Consider the following 21,548-nt stretch of genomic DNA (forward strand, 5'->3'; position numbering starts at 1 on the left):
AAGAGGGGATCAAGTCTTTATGAGGTAGCATATCTTCTCAGGCTACCAGTCCATACTCAGCAAAGGCTCCGGTGCGGTATCTTCGCAAAGAGTCTCTCTTTAAGTAAAACCAGTAGGGAGCGCCTTTAAGAAGGTGCAAACTATTTACAATAAGTTTGTATCATGCACTGTTCATGATTGCGGCAGTTCTGAAAACTTGTGCCAACTTGGAAAAACAAACAACACAATAGGGATCCCGGGTCAACAAAGGGATCCCCTTAGGAGTTAACCCTAACCGGATTCAGCAGCAAATCAGGAAACAAACAGTTAAATGAACTATTTACATTAACGCAGTGTTCTTCCTTACTGTTGTGGTGCAGAAGGTGGTTTCCTCCCGGGCCTCACCAGACCAACGGGTCGCGCTGCCGATCCAAGGAGCGGGTCCTGCCCCAGCAGCGACAGGATCCCTCGCCGGGATGTTCTTCTCACTGATGAACCAGCACGCCCCCAAGGTACATGGTGGGTCCGGGTTCCCCGCTGCTCCGCAGGGACAGGTTCTGTGACTTTTGCAGCAGGAGGTTCATCCTCTGATGCTCCGGCAGCGGCTTGGAGTGCGATGCACCGCTGGACGTCCCGAGCTATCCAGCCCGCCTCAGCGGTTTCTCTCCTCCACCTGGTGTAGGTCACAGCGTCACCTGGCTCTGGGTCGCGGGCGAACCTTCCTCCGCATGGCTCCACTTCCTCCCGGTCCACACGGACTTGCAATGGCTCCCCGATCTCCTGTATAACTCCCCTTCCACGTCGGGAGTTGAAGGAGACCACTACACCCCAGTGAGACGATGGGACTTCTGTGACGCTGGTCAGATCGACCTGGGTTGCCGGTTGCGGTCGGTCTCGCCATGCAGCCATCAAGCGCCGCAGGTGTTCGGCCTCTGGCATGATCTTCAGGCCCTGCATCCGCAGCGCAGCTTCAGCCGCGGCCGGGTTGGGAGGAGCGGGGGACACTGCCGACAGGTGGACCTCCGTGGGTTGGCCCAGCCGCGCAAGCACCCGGGCATCCGCCTCCAGGCGGCGCGCTATCTGCCGGGCTTCGGCTGCAGCCACACACTCCTCAGACGGCGGCCAGTTGGGTCGACCCATCAGTGGTTCCGTGAGGGTCAGGCCCCTCAACGATGGCGTCTCCGAGGCTGTGTCCGGTGATGCGGCTCTAGACCGAGGCAGGTCATCCCCATGCGGTGCTCCTGGCATCGCCATCTTTTTCTCTTCTCCCGCGTCTTCTTCCCGCGGTCTCTTTCGTGGGCGGCCTCGTCTCCATGGTCTCCACCCTCCAAACAGGATCAGGAGGCGGACCTCGGCTGTTGACGGACACGTCCTCAGGACACAGAAGTATTTAGACTGGGCGGCCATTGCCCTTAGCGCTCTCCAGCTTGCCTACGCCCACTCCACGCCCCTCTTCTTCTCCTGCGCTTCTCCTCAGCGCTGCAATGGCGGCGGGTTTTGGCGGTAAATGGCGCAGCACAGTTCTTGCAATAAAGTACAGTCCAAGCACAATAAATCACAGTTCCAAGGCACACATGACCTGATTCCTCAGGCTTAAGTAGATCCTGTTTGTGACGCCAAAATTGCGGCGCCCCCACTGCCGCAGGGCCGAGGGGTACCCGGTACCGGACCTCTGGGTCTCTGCTCTGGGGTTGTCACGGTGGCTAGGCCCGGTCCGTGACCCTGCCGAGGGGCGCACAGTCAGGAGTGATGATAGATGTAGATAGTGGTAGCGGTGGTGAGGCTGTAGTGATGCGGTGCAGTGGTGCGGTGCAGCAAATAACGAGGACACCAGGATGCAGTCTCTTTACCTCTTTACTGTAGATCTCTGGGTCCTCAGTCCGGAATCCAGATCACCAGGCTGCGCAAGTCCGGCCGGTCCAATGGCACCTCCAGAGTTCCCTTAACAGGTGGAAATCTGTGCCTTCCTTCTAGCGCTATGTGTTGTAGTCCTTCCCTGCTGTGCTTACGGAAAGTCCCCACAACTGTTGTGTCTGTTTCTTAAGTTCCCTCACAACTCGATTAGATGATCTTCTTCTAATCTTCCGTCCCTCCCTGATGTTGCGGTCAGGACGGCACCCGTTTGACGGGTAGGCTCGGAGCTCTTCCGGGACCCTAGAGTCGCCCCTCTCCACAAGTTGCCCCCCAAGACTGCATAGGTGATTTAGGTGAGACAGCCCGCCTGAGACTGACTGTCCTGCTGTAGGTTCGAAGTATTGCCTGAAGCTGTATGTAGAAATACTTCCTTCGGCGTTCCGGCCACCGGTTGTTTGCGCCTCAGTAGGATGTTGCCTCGGTCTTACAGCACGACCCCTACTGGTATTCTCCTTCTTGCTTTGATCTCGTTTCTCACTCAGCACAATCTATCTCGCTTCCAGTCCCTTCTTGGGCACCGCCGCTATACTGTGCAGGCACGGTCCCGTTACGTTCGCTCAAGTTGCCAAGCCCCTGTCAGGATCCCACCCCTGACAGGGACCCTACTGAATCTTCCCCCGCAACACCCTCTGCCACAAGGTGTTGCCTGGTTCCCATCCAGTCAGCTTTCTGTCTAACTTCCTGCCTGACCCCCAGTTTTACCTGTGTGTGGAGAGTGGCCTAGTAAATAGAACCCTTAGCTCCCCCTGGAGGCCCGGCGGTGAAATGTATTGGTGTCTGTGATACCTGATCAGATGAACTCCTTCAGTGCCATCAGACGTACCATAGCTCCTCTTAGTGGCGGAGCCACAGTACTGCAACGACCAGGACTCTGGGGCGTTGCACATGCGTCGTGTTTGCATCGTGTTTGCGTCGTCGATGCGCCTTATTCCCCATTGAATTGTATTGACAAAGCAGACGACGCAAGTACTTGCGTCGTGGTGCGTTGTACGACGCATGCGTTTTCAATTAAAAAATGCAAAACATTGTCTAGACTTTGTCTAGACACTAAAAAAACACTATATATATATATATATATATATATATATATATATATATATATATATATATATATATATATATATATAAAAAAAGGGGTTTGGCATTGTCTTTCACAAGGCTATTCCAGAGAGAAAAGACTGAGAGGAGCAATCTGCTTTCAAAACCTGTAAGTATATAATTTCTCTTTGCATTTTTATTCTGTGTTTTATTTCTTGATTTTGATTTAAATTTGTGCAATGTTTGGTCTGTGCTATTGTACGGTTATGGCACTGTGGGTTGTTTTTGAAAAATTATGTTTTTTAATCTGGTTCTGATGTACTTCTGGCGTTATATGATGGCGTTTCTTGTCTTCGGCCTTGCTTGGTTTTGGATTGGTTTTGGATTGGTTTTGGGTTGTTCTGGTGTCATGCGGTTGTTCAATGTCTTTTTTTTGGCTGATTTTTTCTTGTTAAATTTCTGGTGCATGTCTTTTTCTGGTTTCTATTGTTGGGGGTAACCGTATGGCGTTTTCTTGGCTCATGTCTTGCTGTGTTTTATTATGCTGTTGGCATTTTTTTTTCTTTCCTTGAGTGTATTTTCTTGCTGGTGGGGGGGCTACATTTATGATGTTTCATTTGTATTGTATTGTTCCGTGCGGCTATATGCCATTCTATTTTCAATTTTTTTTTTTTTAATCTCTGATGGTTTTACGTCGTTTTCCGTATGGCATATATCTCCTTCCTTGACTGTTTGCATTGCCAAGTTTGGAGTATGGATGGTTTTTTTTTTGGGGGGGCCCTTTTTTTTATTTTTTCATGGTTTTTTTTTTCTATTTGACTATGGTTTATCTTTGGGTTGCTGTATATTTTAACAGCGGTTGTCCCGTAATGTTTATTGCTTATTATCTAGAATGGTATTTATCACCTTTTTCTGATGTAGTTCTGTGGGTATATGTCACAAGATGGTGTTGTTTTGGATCATGTCTTGTTGTAATTGTAAAGTATGGCGTTCATTAGTTTGCTATTTCATTGGGCTTTTTTTTTTCTATACAAATAAAGGGTTTTTTTTGTAAGTTTTTATTTTTTTAAATTTGGACATAGGTGTCTATTTTTGCTTAATTTTGTTTGGGTCTATTCTGGATGAAACTTTTTCATACTCTGCATTGTGTTGTATCTGCTATTGTATTCTCTTGCAATGTATGGCGTTGTGGTGTCGCTTGTTGAGTTTGCATTGTCCTATCAGTCAACAGTCCATTGTGGTTGTTATTTTTATTTTTTATTTTTTGGCTATTTTATTGTATGTGGCAGTGTTAGCTTTGGATTTGATTTTTTGCTCAGTTTTTCATTGCAGAACAAACTTGCAAGAATTCCAAGATCTGCATCTAGCCAATCGGCGCAGGGGAGTGCGGTGAGTAATTATGTCCAATATGTTACTATTCGCTGTCATTTGTAGCCTTGGCAATAATTTTTGTCTACAATTTTTACAGGCTTCTTCAAGTGAGGGGGAAGGGAATCAGCGGGAGCAGAGAGCTCGGGGCCAAGGTGTGGCGTCAAGCCGGCGAGTGAGTATTTTTTTTTTTTATTTAAATTTCTTTTCTTGACTAGCATCCTGCTGTGAGGAACAGTACATTTGACTAGCATCCTGATTTCACTAGGGATAGCTTCTAAGGGCTGCACGTATTGGGGGAAGGTAACATACAGTTGAACTCCCTGCACAAGAACATACATAAAAACAGGTGTAGAAACCAGAGATACATACATCAAATGGCATATTATTCAAAGACAGGACAGGGCAAAGGTACATATCATGACAGGTGCTGGTGGTTGTTCATATTTTCAAATCTTTCACCTTAATGTTTTCTAATTATTCTAGGTTTCACAACGGGACCACGGTGAGAGTATTGATGTGGACCTCCTATTCACCAGCATCCAGGAGCGTGGCCCGTTGTGGGACAGCCATGACCCCCGGCACATGGACCAGGTGGTGTTGAGGCGTTTGTGGGTTGAGGTGGCAAAGTCACTGTGGGATGGCTTTGAAAGCGCTTCAGGCACGGACAAAAGCAACTTTGGTGAGTATTGCTGATACGCCGTGCTGATACGCTGCTATGACCGATCATGCCAGGATAAACACAACCGTGTGTGATGCGATCAACGCCTTCAACTTTGCATCGCAAATGGTTATTTTATCCTTTTTAAATGCTAAATATGTAACCTTTTTTTTTCTTTGCATTCACGGTTAAAAAGTTGAGGACCAGATGGCGATCCATGAAGGACCGTTTCAATAAGGGGCTCCGTAATGAGGAGGAGCAAGCTCGGAGTGGTGCTGGTGTGGCCAAGTGTGTTCCCTACAAATATCACAGGGCGTTACAGTTCCTAAGACCGGTCCTTGGCCGCCGACAGTAAGTATTTTGTCTACATACCATATTGCACAGCCACATCGTACATTGCCCAGCCACGTACATTGCGCATCCACATAGTATATTGCCAGGCCACTATATCGCAGCCACATAGTACAAGTTCTGGCCATGTATCCACATAGTATATTTCCCAGGCACATAGTGTATTGGCCATCCATGTAGTCAGCGTAGCATATTGGCCATCCAAGTAACTTTTTCCCTAGTGGGATGATATATTGCCCATTAGTAATTTTTTTGGTTAAGCGTGAGTCCTTGTAGTCCATGACAGGTTACGTTCTGAGTCAGGGTAGTTCTGATCGCAGGAATAATGATGACGTCTCGATCACATGATCCTAACATCATGGCAGTTCCTGCGATCAGCGTTAAAATGGCAGACATCAGCAAAGTCACTGTGTATATATATATATTTTTTTTTTTTAAATTTTCTCTTGACTTTAAATTTTATACTATTTTTGCGGCATAGACAGCGTCAAGAAAGAGTTTATGAAATAAAATTTTTTTATAACACAACGCGTGTGTTTGCTGATGACAGTGGTATGCGGTCAAAAGGCTTTGGCAGCGGGAATGAGCAGTCATTTTCTGCCGTTGGTATGTCCATGATTGTTATCGTCAGCCATAACGGGCAGCTGGCGATAACAATCAGCAATAGTGTTGAGCATTCCGATACCGCAAGTATCGAGTATCGGCCGATATTTGCGGTATCGGAATTCCGATACCGAGATCCGATACTTTTGTTGTATCGGGAATCGGTATCGGGATCGATATAATGTGTAAAATAAAGAATTAAAATAAAAAATATTGATATACTCACCTCTCCGACGCAGCCTGCACCTTACCGAGGGACCCGGCAGCCTGCTTTGCTTAAAATGCGCGCGTTTACTGCCTTCCATGACGTCACGGCTTCTGATTGGTCGCGTACCGCCCATGTGACCGCGACGCGACCAATCACAAGCCGTGAAGTAATTCTCAGGTCCTAAATGCCTAATTCTAGGCATTCAGGACCTGAAAATTACGTCACGGCTTATGATTGGTCGCGTGCCGCCCATGTGACCGCGACGCGACCAATCACAAGCCGTGACGTAATTCTCAGGTCCTAAATGCCTAATTCTAGGCATTCAGGACCTGAAAATTATGTCACGGCTTGTGATTGGTCGCGTCGCGGTCACATTGGTGGCAAGCGACCAATCAGAAGCCGTGACGTCACGGAAGGCAGTAAACGCGCGCATTTTAAGCAAAGCAGGCTGCCGGTTCCCTCGGTAAGGTGCAGGCTGCGTCGGAGAGGTGAGTATATCAATATTTTTTATTTTAATTCTTTATTTTACACATTAATATGGATCCCAGGGCCTGAAGGAGAGTTTCCTCTCCTTCAGACCCTGGGAACCATCAGGGATACCGTCCGATACTTGAGTCCCATTGACTTGTATTGGTATCGGGTATCGGTATCGGATTAGATCCGATACTTTGCCGGTATCGGCCGATACTTTCCGATACCGATACTTTCAAGTAACGGACGGTATCGCTCAACACTAATCAGCTATTTATTATAGGCCACACAGACTGAGAGACAGAGGATTGTAATGTATTGTTGTGTCATGTAATGTTAACTTTATTACAGGAGTTGGCGTATGTGATAGGTTATTAATTGAAGACTAATCTTTCCCTTATCTTTTCACAGAACACACAGCAGCACCCTCGAGCGTGCTCGCCCATCTGGAGCGGAACTTCATGAATCGCCATCTGACCCGTCACAGCCATCCCACAGCGACAGCAGGCTTTCACCACCATCTGGTGAACCGGCAGCCGGTCCATCAGGTGTTCCCCTGGCCGAGGCCTCTGGCGCTCCTTCTTTCGGGAATTCCCGACAGCGCCAGCGGGCCTCGGACAGGCCAACCATGCCCGAATTTTTGCATTTGAGCACGGTCTTCCAGAACTGTTTCAAGGCGCTGGGCAATAGAATGGACACTGCTCTGTCCAATATCGACCGGCGCCTTGAAAATATGGAATCCGAGCTCTCGAGGCCGGCCAAACATTTTTTTAGTGCCATTGCTAAGGGTATGGTGGAACACCTTATGCCGGAACTCCAGATTTCGGTGATGCAGGCCTGCAACACTGCCTACGTGAGGGCTCTGCAGCAGGCTTGGGTCATGCAGTCAGTGACTACAATGCCCGTAGTGCCGTCGCTGTCTAGCATGACTCCGACTCCTGCTGCAGAGCCACTCCAGCCACCCCACCGAGGTCCGCGTGCGGAGCGACGCCATCACAGGCACCATAACATTGAGCCGCCGACTCCTGCTCCTGCCAGGCCCTCATCCTCCCGTAGCCGTCATGCTGTGGGAGCTGCCGCGGGAGAACAGAGGAGGAAGAGAAGGAGGACACACACTGCGGCTCTGGCTGCTCCAATCATACAGACACCAACTTCGCGGCAGGGGTCTAGCCGCAGCAGGAGCAGCCAGGGCCATTCAAGAACCCATGGAAGGCTTGTTTTGCCTCCTCCCTCCCCTACAGAGGTTGCTGTTTCGTCGCCAGGGTACCCTGAGGGCTTGGAATTGCCGTCGAGCCTACTGGACTCTGGCTCAACATCATCCTCCTCTTCCTCTCCCCATTCCCAACCAGAGACTTACCACTCACCCATGGTAGCTGAGGTTGATACCCCCTAATTTTATTTCCCCTTTTTTTTCCCTGTTTCCCCAATAAAAATTGTTATCTTCATAACAATATTTGTTCTTATTTTGCAGTATACTTCTCGGCAATTCACGCCGTGCGCCGTCTATACATATTTTGTGCTTCAAACACCTCATATATGCAATGTCAGACAGTATTTTTACAATTTTTATTTTGCCTTTTTTTGGGTGTCTCTCATTGCTGTATGAGGTGTTTACAAACACTAAAGGTACCTTCACACTTAAGCAACGCTGCAGCGAAACAGACAATGATGCAGATCACTGCAGCGTCGCTATTTGGTCGCTGGAGAGCTGTCTGTGTGACAGCTCTCCAGCGACCAACGATGCCGAGGTCCCCGGGTAACCAGGGTAAACATCGGGTTGCTAAGTGCAGGGCCACGCTTCCGATATTTACCCTGGTTACCAGTGTTAAATGTAAAAAAAACAACAGTACATATACTCACCTTCACGTCCCCCGGCGTCCGCTTCCCTGCACTGACTGAGTGCCGGCCCTAACAGCAGAGCGGTCACGTCACCGCTGTGCTCTGCATTCACTTTACGGCCGGCACTCAGTCAGTGCAGGGAGCGGACGCCGGGGGACGCGAAGGTGAGTATATGTACTGTTGGTTTTTTTACATTTAACACTGGTAACCAGGGTAAATATCAGGTTACTAAGCGCGGCCCTGCGCTTAGTAACCCAATATTTACCCTGATTACCATTGTAAAACATCGCTGGTATCGTTGCTTTTGCTGTCAAACACAATGATACACGGCGATCTGACAACCAAAAAAAGTTTACTGTAACCAACGACCAGCGATATCACAGCAGGATCCTGATCGCTGCTGCCTGCCAAACTCAACGATATCGCTAGCCAGGACGCAGCAACGTCACAGATCGCTAGCGTTATCGTTTAGTGTGAAGGTACCTTAACTGTTATTGTATACATATAATAAGGTCAGTGCTCCAGTGGTTGCAATGGTCACATGGCAAAGTGTTGACACTATTTGAATCAGGATGAATTTCTGCATCCTGACTTCAATACTTTATGGAGCGAACAAGATGGGCTCCCTCGTTGGCAAACTGAACAGTTTCCAATAGCATATGGACATGGCTTCCTGGTGTGCGGTTGGCGATCTGCTTTTTTCCGGCACTGCATCCGCATGTTCCAAGGCTGTGTGAGTGGCACAACCCATGCACAACCAAAGCCTATTGGCCTCGCCATGGTGTGGTGCCAGTAACACTGCCGCGTCACATGCAGCTGCGTGGGGTGAAAATGTATTATTAGCAAGTGCACTCATTGAAGCCGTGTTCCACATGAAACTAGTCTGCAATCTTGACAGTTTGCCTAGGAAGGAGAGAATCATGTTTGCTCAACTAGCGAACACACAACCATGTGAACAAAAGTGTGGGGGGTTTGCAGACCATTTGGGAGCTGGTGATCACCAGAGTACATTTTGGGCGGTACACCGTTTTAGCGCAGTTGGTATAAATATGTTCTTTGAAGCACTGTAGAAAACGTTGAAATTTTTTTTATTAAACAACAACATTTTAAAAAAAAGGGTTCCAAGTTTTTAGATAAGGCACATTACAGTAACAAACATTTGTGAAGTATAGGTAGATGCAAAATTTGACCTAACAAAACCAACCTAAACGGAGGACATTTATTGCACATAATACTGGAGAATTAGTTTATTATTATATTATATTTTTAGCACAGTCACAGTAGAGGTATTTATTGGTGTAGTTAAAACCAGAATACAGTCCAACAGTAACATTAACACTACACCATTTGATCTTGCCATGACACACGGCCAACATCTGAAACAAAATAGGCCGCAAAACGATCCCTCATCTGCGCAATTTCAACACTTCTCCTCAGAGGATGATCTTGGTAATCGGGCAATGGGTTGGCTATGGGTTCATCGAGTTCCACGTTCAGTCTCTCTTTGGCCATAATATAATTGTGGAGAACCACACAAGCCTTCACCACCTCATCCACTGTTTCAATTTTAAGATTAACGGCGGATCCTAATATACGCCATTTGGAGACAAGGATGCCAAAGGCGCACTCCACAGTTCTTCTGGCCCTGGACAGTCTGTAATTGAAAATCCTTTTTGTATGGTCCAAGCCCCGACTGGAGTAGGGTTTCAGTAGGTTGTTAGACATCTGAAATGCCTCATCCCCAACCACAACAAATGGCATTGCCGGGCCTTCGGTGTGGGGAAGAGGTCGTGGCTGGGGGAAATTAAAATTGTTCCCATATAATCTTTGGCCCATATCCGACTCCTTAAATGTCCGTGAGTCATTTGCATGGCCAAACGCACCAATGTCCACTGCGAGAATCCTGCAGTCCGCACCTGCAATTGCCATGAGCACAGTGGAAAAGTATTTTTTATAATTAAAAAAAGTGATCCACTTTTTGCAGGCTTGGTAATCCGAATGTGCTTTCCATCCACTGCGCCAATACAGTTCGGAAAAGAACACACTTGCTCAAATTTCTGGGCGTTGGCCTCCCAGATTTCACTTGTAGGGACAGGTAAAAATTCCTCCCGGAGATTATCCCACAAAGCGCGGCATGTGTTGGCAATAATTCCGGAAAGAGTGGAGACTCCAATCCTGAATTGGAAATGCAGGGATCTCAAGGTCTCTCTGGTAGCCAGGAAACTGCCAAGAAGATAAAGAAAGAAATTACATTAAAGTACATTGTAATTTATAAAAGTACATTGACCATACCAAACCCAAAACAAATTTTAAAAAAAAGATAAACAAAGGGAAGAACATATCACAGTAATTCAAACAGCTACGTACTGTAGAGTCACCAGCAGCCGTTCCTCTGCGGAAATTGATCTACGGAGCTGCGTGTCCTGCCTGCTAATGGCTCCTTCCACCCGATGCAGAAGATAGCGGAAGCTGTCTTGACTCTTGAGACATCCTGGTATATTCAAAATATTTTTCCAGGTTGTCATTGAGTTCGCCAAACAAGCAATGGTAGGCTCCACGGCTCTCCCGGACTTCCACGATAGGGTGTATCCAAAAGCGGCGACGACTCCATCTCCATTTTTCCCTTTCCCGTTGATGATAACAGGCGAGAGCATAGGCATTAGCCAAGGCAAATTCCATCTCCATATCCATGTAGATACTGTCCATGGGACGCTCCATCATGAATACCAGCAAAATGGGAGGAATTCATCTCTGCCAGGGTATATATACACAATTACATTACACCAACCCTCTTCTAGCCATTGGTGGTCTTTATCTAGTGTGTAGACACAATTTTTTTTTTTGGGGGGGGTGAAGAATGACTCACTGTAGGAAAACGCATGCATCTGGAAACGCAGCGTTTTTTGGTCAAAACGCAACAGCGTTTCAAAAAACGCTGCATTTTTCGACGCATGTGTTAAACGCATGCGTCTCAAAACCATGTGTTTTTATTGCGTTTTGATTGCGTCATGCGTTGCGGCGATGACGCTGCGGCGCAGACCGCAAATGTGAACGTAGACAGACAGTATGTAAGGCGCTGGGTTTCTTCCACTGCACATATCAAGCGTTGCCTGCTTCTGTGGTCTCCCACTCAGCTGTGGCCACTGCAAGTGCAGCTGATCATAGACATCGGTCTCAGCATCTTGCTTAGGGTCAGGCTGTTCATCTGGTAATTGCTGGCTCTTCAGCCAAGCCTATGTTAACCAGCGGTAGGAAGCGACGAATGAACGCTCTGGAGACTAACTCCAGAAATCACCCTACTGAGCATGCTTGTGATATGGTGACGTCTCATTGGTGGTTGGTCGTCAGCTGCTGTGGTGATGTGGCAGCACCAGATTGGTCCACGAGAGCAAGGTACTGTCTGACTGGACATGAGCTGAACATATAAAAGGGTCTCATAGGCACACGTTGGTGCTCTAGTATCATTTGTGTTGGTGTGCGTGAGTAGATATGCTACCACTCTGACTGCACATGTATGTGTTGTGATCATGCTCAGCTTAGAGCCAATTTGGGTTTTTGCTTGCCGCTTGGCTTCCAATTTCTGTATCCGGTCGTGTGTGTGATTAGCACAACTGAGTTACAGAGCAAGTCCAATCACAGAGCCTTTTTGCTCCCCTGTGAGTTCTACAGGGTTTTGTTTTAGTTAACTAACGTCAGCATAGTATTTTCCTGTTGACTTGGCATGTCTTGACTTGGCTGTTGGACAGCTCTATTGCAGAGCATCTATTCGTTTACTGTGTATGAGTGATAAAGCTCTATTGCAGAGCATCTATTCTGTTACTGTGCGCGAGTGACACAGCTCTATTGCAGATTATCTATTACATTACAGTGTGTGAGTGGCACAGCTGTATAGCAGAGCATGTGTTCTGTTTCTGCTTGCATGTTCATTTCTGGTGCAGTTCACAGAGTGGCGCTTAACTCTTTGTGAGCAAACAATCACTTGCTGTGTGTTCCATCATTGTTCACACTAACTGCAGTTTAACATCTCTGCATGGTGCACTTTTCTATTAAATTTATTTAGAGCAATCCGCCAACTCTAACAGTATACTAGCACCAGGGTCTGGCTAGTAATGGCAGATGAGCAGCAGCTTCTGCGGAATATTCAGCAGCTGGAGGGCAGGTTGTACATGCTTGAACGGTCAACTTCAGCTTTGGATCTATCCACAGTAGCAGCACAGGCAGCCAGTGAAGCAGCTACTAGGGTTTCTGCTGCGACTCATTTTCCGTCCTTCCCATATTTTCCGCTACCCAATAAGTTTACAGGAGACAGCAAGGCTTGCAGGGGATTCGTGAACCAGTGCTCGATTCAGCTGGAGCTACTAGCCTCACGTTTCTCATCTGAATGGGCCAAGGTGGGATTTGTGGCGTCTTTATTGATGGACAGGGTGTTGGAGTAGGCTATGTGTTGTGAATTCTGCTCTTGGGTTCCCTCCGGTGGTTGTTGGTGGTAATGCAGTTGTCCCTGGGTTGCAATCTTGGTCAGGTGTCTCTGCTGATTGCAGCTCTGACTGGGATATTTAGGTGTGCAGGATCCATTAGTCCTTGCCAGTTGTCCATTGTTCTTGGAGGTTTTGCACCTGTGTCTGGTTCCTCCTGCCCTGCTGCCAAGTCAGCAAAGATAAGTGTCTGTTTTTTGTTTCTGCAGCACACATGCTGTGTGCTTTATTATTCAGTGCTATTCATTGTTTTTTCTTGTCCAGCTTAGATTGTGTTAGGATTTTTTCAGTCAAGTTGGATTCTCAGGAGATGCAGATATACATTCCATGTCTTTAGTTAGATGGTGGAATATTTGTATTAACTGCTGTGGATATTTTCAGGCTTTAGGATTATTATATGATGAACCAAATTCTGTGGATCAAGCGGAGAAGACCTTGTTGGCCCTGTCTCAGGGTCAAGAAGCGGCAGAATTGTATTGTCAGAAATTTAGAAAATGGTCTGTGTTGACTAAATGGAATGATGATGCTTTGGCGGCAATTTTCAGAAAGGGTCTTTCTGAATCCGTTAAAGATGTTATGGTGGGGTTTTCCACGCCTTTCGGTCTGAGTGATTCTATGTCTCTGGCCATTCAGATTGATCGGCGCTTGCGGGAGCGCAGAACTGTGCGCGCTGTGGCGTTGTCCTCAGAGAAGATGCCTGAGCCAATGCAGTGTGATAGGATTCTGTCTAGAACGGAACAACAAGGATTCAGATGTCAGAATAGGTTGTGTTTTTATTGTGGCGATGCTTCTCATGTCATTTCAGTCTGCCCTAATCGTACAGAGAGGATCGCTGGTTCATTTACCATCAGTACTGTACAACCTAAATTTCTGTCATCTGTGTCCTTGATCTGCTCATTATCATCATTTTCTGTCATGGTGTTTGTGGATTCAGGCGCCGCCTTGAACTTAATGGACTTTGAGTTTGCCAGGCGTTGTGGTTTTCCCTTGCAGTCTTTGCAGAACCCTATTTCTTTAAGGGACATTGATGCCACACCTTTGGCTAAAAATAAGCCTCAGTTTTGGACACAAGTGACTATGTGCATGGTGCCAGCCCATCAGGAAGATTGTCGATTTCTGGTGTTGCATAATTTGCATGATGCTATTGTGCTGGGTTTTCCGTGGTTGCAGGTACATAATCCTGTGTTGGATTGGAAGTCTATGTCTGTGACGAGTTGGGGTTGTCAGGGGGTTCATAATGAAGTTCCTTTGATGTCAATCTCCTCTTCTTCCTCTTCTGAAATTCCAGAGTTTTTGTCTGATTTTCAGGATGTATTCGATGAGCCCAAGTCCAGTTCCCTTCCACCGCATAGGGACTGTGATTGTGCGATTGACTTGATTCCAGGCTGTAAGTTTCCTAAAGGCCGACTTTTCAACCTGTCTGTGCCTGAACATACCGCTATGCGGAATTATGTTAAGGAGTCTTTGGAGAAAGGGCATATTCAGCCATCTTCTTCACCGTTGGGAGCGGGATTTTTTTTTGTTGCTAAGAAGGATGGTTCCTTGAGACCCTGTATTGATTATCGCCTATTGAATAAGATCACGGTCAAGTTTCAATACCCTTTACCTCTGCTTTCCGATTTGTTTGCTAGGATTAAGGGGGCTAGTTGGTTTACGAAGATTGACCTTCGGGGGGCATATAATCTTGTTCGTATTAAGCAGGGTGATGAATGGAAAACTGCGTTTAATACGCTCGAAGGTCATTTTGAATACCTTGTGATGCCATTCGGGCTCTCTAATGCTCCATCTGTTTTTCAGTCCTTAATGCACGATATCTTCCGGACTTATCTTGATAAATTCATGATTGTATATTTGGATGACATTTTAATTTTTTCCGATGATTGGGAGTCTCATGTGGAACAGGTCAGGATGGTTTTTCAGATCCTTCATGATAATGCTTTGTTTGTGAAGGGGTCTAAGTGTCTCTTTGGAGTGCAGAAGGTTTCTTTTTTGGGCTTCATTTTTTCTCCCTCATCTATAGAGATGGATCCGGTTAAGGTTAAGGCCATTCATGATTGGATTCAACCCACATCCGTGAAGAGCCTTCAGAAATTTTTGGGCTTTGCTAATTTTTATCGCCGTTTCATTGCTAACTTCTCCAGTGTGGTTAAACCCTTGACCGATTTGACGAAGAAAGGCGCTGATGTGACAAATTGGTCCTCTGCTGCTGTCTCTGCCTTTCAGGAGCTTAAACGCCGATTTACTTCTGCCCCAGTGTTGCGTCAACCGGATGTTTCTCTTCCGTTTCAGGTAGAGGTTGACGCTTCTGAGATTGGAGCAGGGGCCGTTTTGTCTCAGAGGGATTCTGTTGGTTCCTTTTTGAAACCGTGTGCCTTCTTTTCCCGTAAGTTTTCACCTGCTGAATGCAATTATGATGTCGGCAATCGGGAGTTGTTGGCTATGAAGTGGGTGTTTGAGGAGTGGCGACATTGGCTTGAGGGAGCTAAGCACCGAATTGTGGTCTTGACTAGGGTTGAGCGACTTTCATTTTTTTAAGATCGAGTAGGGTTTTGGGAAACCCGATTTTGTCCAGAGTCGAGTCGAGTGCAGTCGGCCGATTATCGCTAAAAGTCGGGGATCGACCGAAACACGAAACCCAATGCAAGTCAATGGGGAAGCATAGTCGGCAGTGAGTGGAGGCCAGGAAAACACCTACAGTGCCCATTTTAATGCCAAAAACATCCATTCTTGTTTCTGAAGCTTGTCAATCTTAATTAACTTTATAATAATAGTTGGGCATAGGGAATTGGGGGTCATTTGGCAAAAGTTGTGGGGGGAGTAGGGCCGGCTCAAGTTTTTCGTGGGCCCAGGAAATGCGGACTACGTCACGGCGGTGTTGCAGGGAAAGGTAAGTATTTAAAAGTTGCAAGTGCTGTGATCCTGAGCAAGCAGGGGGGGGGCCCACTCGTTCGCATTGCCACTGGCACAGGGCCCCTCAAAGTACGGCGGTGTGTTTGCATGGCGGGGGCGCCTCCCACCAGCAGCGACACTTTTGCGTACTCTGAGGGGCCCTGTGCCAGTGACGTCGCCAACGAGTATGCCCCCCCACCTGATGAAGGAACCTGCACTTTCATCTGCACCTTCCTCTTTGTCCCTGTGTAAGGTGGTATAACATGCGGGAAGGGGAACCTTACTTTCAGCAGGGACAGATTCTGGCTGTGTAGAGTACAAGGGGAATGTAGTGGTCTAGGTCAATGTACCAGCAGACTCATTTAGCAGTGGCTGGGCAATGGGCAGGATGAGGAGGAAACAGATATAGGGCCAAAGAATAAAGTAGGCTACATGCAGTTCAAAATTGGTAACAGGACTAAACAGGCGGCATTGCTTTGTTCAGTGGAGTAGCAAACCCAAGAGCAGCAGACACTGTTTCAAGGGCCTAACCACACTAGTAGGCCAAATGCAGTTTAATATCTGATAGTATAGGGCGAAAGCCAGAATGTGGAAGCTCAGCTTTGTTCAGTTGAGGACAACACCAGGGAGTGGCAGACACCTTTAGTAGGCCGGAAAAGCCTATTGCATTTTTTAAAATGGTAATTTGGAGCAGAAGGTTGAAGCTCAGCTTTATTTAGTTGAGGGCAACACCAGGGAGGGGCAGAAGCCGTTAGTAGGCCCTAACCACCATTTTTTTTTTAAAACCACTTAATGAGAGCCGGAAGGTTGAAGCTCAGCTTTATTTAGTTGAGGACAACACCAGGGAGGGGCAGAAGCCGTTAGTAGGCCCTAACCACCATTTTTTTTTTTAAAACCACATAATGAGAGCCGGAAGGTTGAAGCTCAGCTTTATTTAGTTGAGGACAACACCAGGGAGGGGCAGAAGCCGTTAGTAGGCCCTAACCACCATTTTTGTTTTAAAACCACTTAATGAGAGCCGGAAGGTTGAAGCTCAGCTTTATTTAGTTGAGGACAACACCAGGGAGGGGCAGAAGCCGTTAGTAGGCCCTAACCACCATTTTTTTTTTTAAAACCACATAATGAGAGCCGGAAGGTTGAAGCTCAGCTTTATTTAGTTGAGGACAACACCAGGGAGGGGCAGAAGCCGTTAGTAGGCCCTAACCACCATTTTTGTTTTAAAACCACTTAATGAGAGCCGGAAGGTTGAAGCTCAGCTTTATTTAGTTGAGGACAACACCAGGGAGGGGCAGAAGCCGTTAGTAGGCCCTAACCACCATTTTTTTTTTTAAAACCACATAATGAGAGCCGGAAGGTTGAAGCTCAGCTTTATTTAGTTGAGGACAACACCAGGGAGGGGCAGAAGCCGTTAGTAGGCCCTAACCACCATTTTTGTTTTAAAACCACTTAATGAGAGCCGGAAGGTTGAAGCTCAGCTTTATTTAGTTGAGGACAACACCAGGGAGGGGCAGAAGCCGTTAGTAGGCCCTAACCACCATTTTTTTTTTTAAAACCACATAATGAGAGCCGGAAGGTTGAAGCTCAGCTTTATTTAGTTGAGGACAACACCAGGGAGGGGCAGAAGCCGTTAGTAGGCCCTAACCACCATTTTTGTTTTAAAACCACTTAATGAGAGCCGGAAGGTTGAAGCTCAGCTTTATTTAGTTGAGGACAACACCAGGGAGGGGCAGAAGCCGTTAGTAGGCCCTAACCACCATTTTTGTTTTAAAACCACTTAATGAGAGCCGGAAGGTTGAAGCTCAGCTTTATTTAGTTGAGGACAACACCAGGGAGGGGCAGAAGCCGTTAGTAGGCCCTAACCACCATTTTTGTTTTAAAACCACTTAATGAGAGCCGGAAGGTTGAAGCTCAGCTTTATTTAGTTGAGGACAACACCAGGGAGGGGCAGAAGCCGTTAGTAGGCCCTAACCACCATTTTTTTTTTTAAAACCACATAATGAGAGCCGGAAGGTTGAAGCTCAGCTTTATTTAGTTGAGGACAACACCAGGGAGGGGCAGAAGCCGTTAGTAGGCCCTAACCACCATTTTTGTTTTAAAACCACTTAATGAGAGCCGGAAGGTTGAAGCTCAGCTTTATTTAGTTGAGGACAACACCAGGGAGGGGCAGAAGCCGTTAGTAGGCCCTAACCACCATTTTTTTTTTTAAAACCACATAATGAGAGCCGGAAGGTTGAAGCTCAGCTTTATTTAGTTGAGGACAACACCAGGGAGGGGCAGAAGCCGTTAGTAGGCCCTAACCACCATTTTTGTTTTAAAACCACTTAATGAGAGCCGGAAGGTTGAAGCTCAGCTTTATTTAGTTGAGGACAACACCAGGGAGGGGCAGAAGCCGTTAGTAGGCCCTAACCACCATTTTTGTTTTAAAACCACTTAATGAGAGCCGGAAGGTTGAAGCTCAGCTTTATTTAGTTGAGGACAACACCAGGGAGGGGCAGAAGCCGTTAGTAGGCCCTAACCACCATTTTTGTTTTAAAACCACTTAATGAGAGCCGGAAGGTTGAAGCTCAGCTTTATTTAGTTGAGGACAACACCAGGGAGGGGCAGAAGCCGTTAGTAGGCCCTAACCACCATTTTTTTTTTTAAAACCACATAATGAGAGCCGGAAGGTTGAAGCTCAGCTTTATTTAGTTGAGGACAACAACAGGGAGGGGCAGAAGCCGTTAGTAGGCCCTAACCACCATTTTTGTTTTAAAACCACTTAATGAGAGCCGGAAGGTTGAAGCTCAGCTTTATTTAGTTGAGGACAACACCAGGGAGGGGCAGAAGCCGTTAGTAGGCCCTAACCACCATTTTTTTTTTTAAAACCACATAATGAGAGCCGGAAGGTTGAAGCTCAGCTTTATTTAGTTGAGGACAACACCAGGGAGGGGCAGAAGCCGTTAGTAGGCCCTAACCACCATTTTTGTTTTAAAACCACTTAATGAGAGCCGGAAGGTTGAAGCTCAGCTTTATTTAGTTGAGGACAACACCAGGGAGGGGCAGAAGCCGTTAGTAGGCCCTAACCACCATTTTTGTTTTAAAACCACTTAATGAGAGCCGGAAGGTTGAAGCTCAGCTTTATTTAGTTGAGGACAACACCAGGGAGGGGCAGAAGCCGTTAGTAGGCCCTAACCACCATTTTTTTTTTTAAAACCACATAATGAGAGCCGGAAGGTTGAAGCTCAGCTTTATTTAGTTGAGGACAACACCAGGGAGGGGCAGAAGCCGTTAGTAGGCCCTAACCACCATTTTTGTTTTAAAACCACTTAATGAGAGCCGGAAGGTTGAAGCTCAGCTTTATTTAGTTGAGGACAACACCAGGGAGGGGCAGAAGCCGTTAGTAGGCCCTAACCACCATTTTTTTTTTTAAAACCACATAATGAGAGCCGGAAGGTTGAAGCTCAGCTTTATTTAGTTGAGGACAACACCAGGGAGGGGCAGAAGCCGTTAGTAGGCCCTAACCACCATTTTTTTTTTTAAAACCACATAATGAGAGCCGGAAGGTTGAAGCTCAGCTTTATTTAGTTGAGGACAACACCAGGGAGGGGCAGAAGCCGTTAGTAGGCCCTAACCACCATTTTTTTTTTTAAAACCACATAATGAGAGCCGGAAGGTTGAAGCTCAGCTTTATTTAGTTGAGGACAACACCAGGGAGGGGCAGAAGCCGTTAGTAGGCCCTAACCACCATTTTTTTTTTTAAAACCACATAATGAGAGCCGGAAGGTTGAAGCTCAGCTTTATTTAGTTGAGGACAACACCAGGGAGGGGCAGAAGCCGTTAGTAGGCCCTAACCACCATTTTTGTTTTAAAACCACTTAATGAGAGCCGGAAGGTTGAAGCTCAGCTTTATTTAGTTGAGGACAACACCAGGGAGGGGCAGAAGCCGTTAGTAGGCCCTAACCACCATTTTTTTTTTTAAAACCACATAATGAGAGCCGGAAGGTTGAAGCTCAGCTTTATTTAGTTGAGGACAACACCAGGGAGGGGCAGAAGCCGTTAGTAGGCCCTAACCACCATTTTTGTTTTAAAACCACTTAATGAGAGCCGGAAGGTTGAAGCTCAGCTTTATTTAGTTGAGGACAACACCAGGGAGGGGCAGAAGCCGTTAGTAGGCCCTAACCACCATTTTTGTTTTAAAACCACTTAATGAGAGCCGGAAGGTTGAAGCTCAGCTTTATTTAGTTGAGGACAACACCAGGGAGGGGCAGAAGCCGTTAGTAGGCCCTAACCACCATTTTTTTTTTAAAACCACTTAATGAGAGCCGGAAGGTTGAAGCTCAGCTTTATTTAGTTGAGGACAACACCAGGGAGGGGCAGAAGCCGTTAGTAGGCCCTAACCACCATTTTTTTTTTTAAAACCACATAATGAGAGCCGGAAGGTTGAAGCTCAGCTTTATTTAGTTGAGGACAACACCAGGGAGGGGCAGAAGCCGTTAGTAGGCCCTAACCAAAGTTGAAGGCCAAATGCAGTTTAATTTCTGATACTATAGGCCGAAAGCCAGAAGGTGGAAGTTCCGATTTAGACAGTGGAGGACAATTTGAATTAGGGACTGCAGACAGACTTAGTAGGCTGTCCCCTGTGGACCATGCATCCACCACATTAACCCATTGCGCCGTAATGGACACGTAATCTTCCGTGGCCATGCCTACAGGTCCATGCGTCTGTTGTCAGGTGCACCTTTGTACTCACAGATTGCCAGAGTGCATGGACAATGCGGTCTTCTACATGCTGGTGGAGGGTTGGGATGGCTTTTCTCGCAAAAGAAGTGTCGACTGGTTAGCTTGTAGCGTGGTACAGCGTAGTCCATCATGGCCTTATTAATAGTAAATAAAATATATAACTAGGCTCTATGAACTTTTAAATAGGTTCCAGGGGTACACGGGCAGCATTGGTGTGGTCAGTGGAGGAGTATTGCAAGTAGGGGCTGCAGACAGGCTATCAAAGGCCTAAAATAACAAACAGTAGGCAGTCATGGCAGTTTTACATCGGTTACATGGATACACAGGCAGGCACTCCAGGCAGCATTGTGGTCAGTGGAGGAGTATTGCAAGTAGGGGCCGCAGACAGGCTATCAAAGGCCTAAAATAACAAACAATAGGCTCATGGCAGTTTCACAGCGGTTACATGGATACACGGGCAGGCAGCTTGGTGGTGGTGAGTGGAGGAGTATTTAAAGTAGGGACCGCAGACAGGCTTCAAAGGCCTAACATAAGAAAATGGGCTGGCTGTAGGCACTTTATAATTGGTTCCAGGGGTACACGGGCAGCAGTGGTCTGGTCAGTGGAGGAGTATTTAAAGTAGGGACCGCAGACAGGCTTCAAAGGCCTAACATAAGAAAATGGGCTGGCTGTAGGCACTTTATAATTGGTTCCAGGGGTACACGGGCAGCAGTGGTCTGGTCAGTGGAGGAGTATTTAAAGTAGGGACCGCAGACAGGCTTCAAAGGCCTAACATAAGAAAATGGGCTGGCTGTAGGCACTTTATAATTGGTTCCAGGGGTACACGGGCAGCAGTGGTCTGGTCAGTGGAGGAGTATTTAAAGTAGGGACCGCAGACAGGCTTCAAAGGCCTAACATAAGAAAATGGGCTGGCTGTAGGCACTTTATAATTGGTTCCAGGGGTACACGGGCAGCAGTGGTCTGGTCAGTGGAGGAGTATTTAAAGTAGGGACCGCAGACAGGCTATCAAAGGCCTAACATAACAAACAATAGG

Source organism: Ranitomeya variabilis, chromosome 1, assembly GCF_051348905.1.
Source record: "Ranitomeya variabilis isolate aRanVar5 chromosome 1, aRanVar5.hap1, whole genome shotgun sequence".
Taxonomy (NCBI): Eukaryota; Metazoa; Chordata; class Amphibia; order Anura; family Dendrobatidae; genus Ranitomeya; species Ranitomeya variabilis.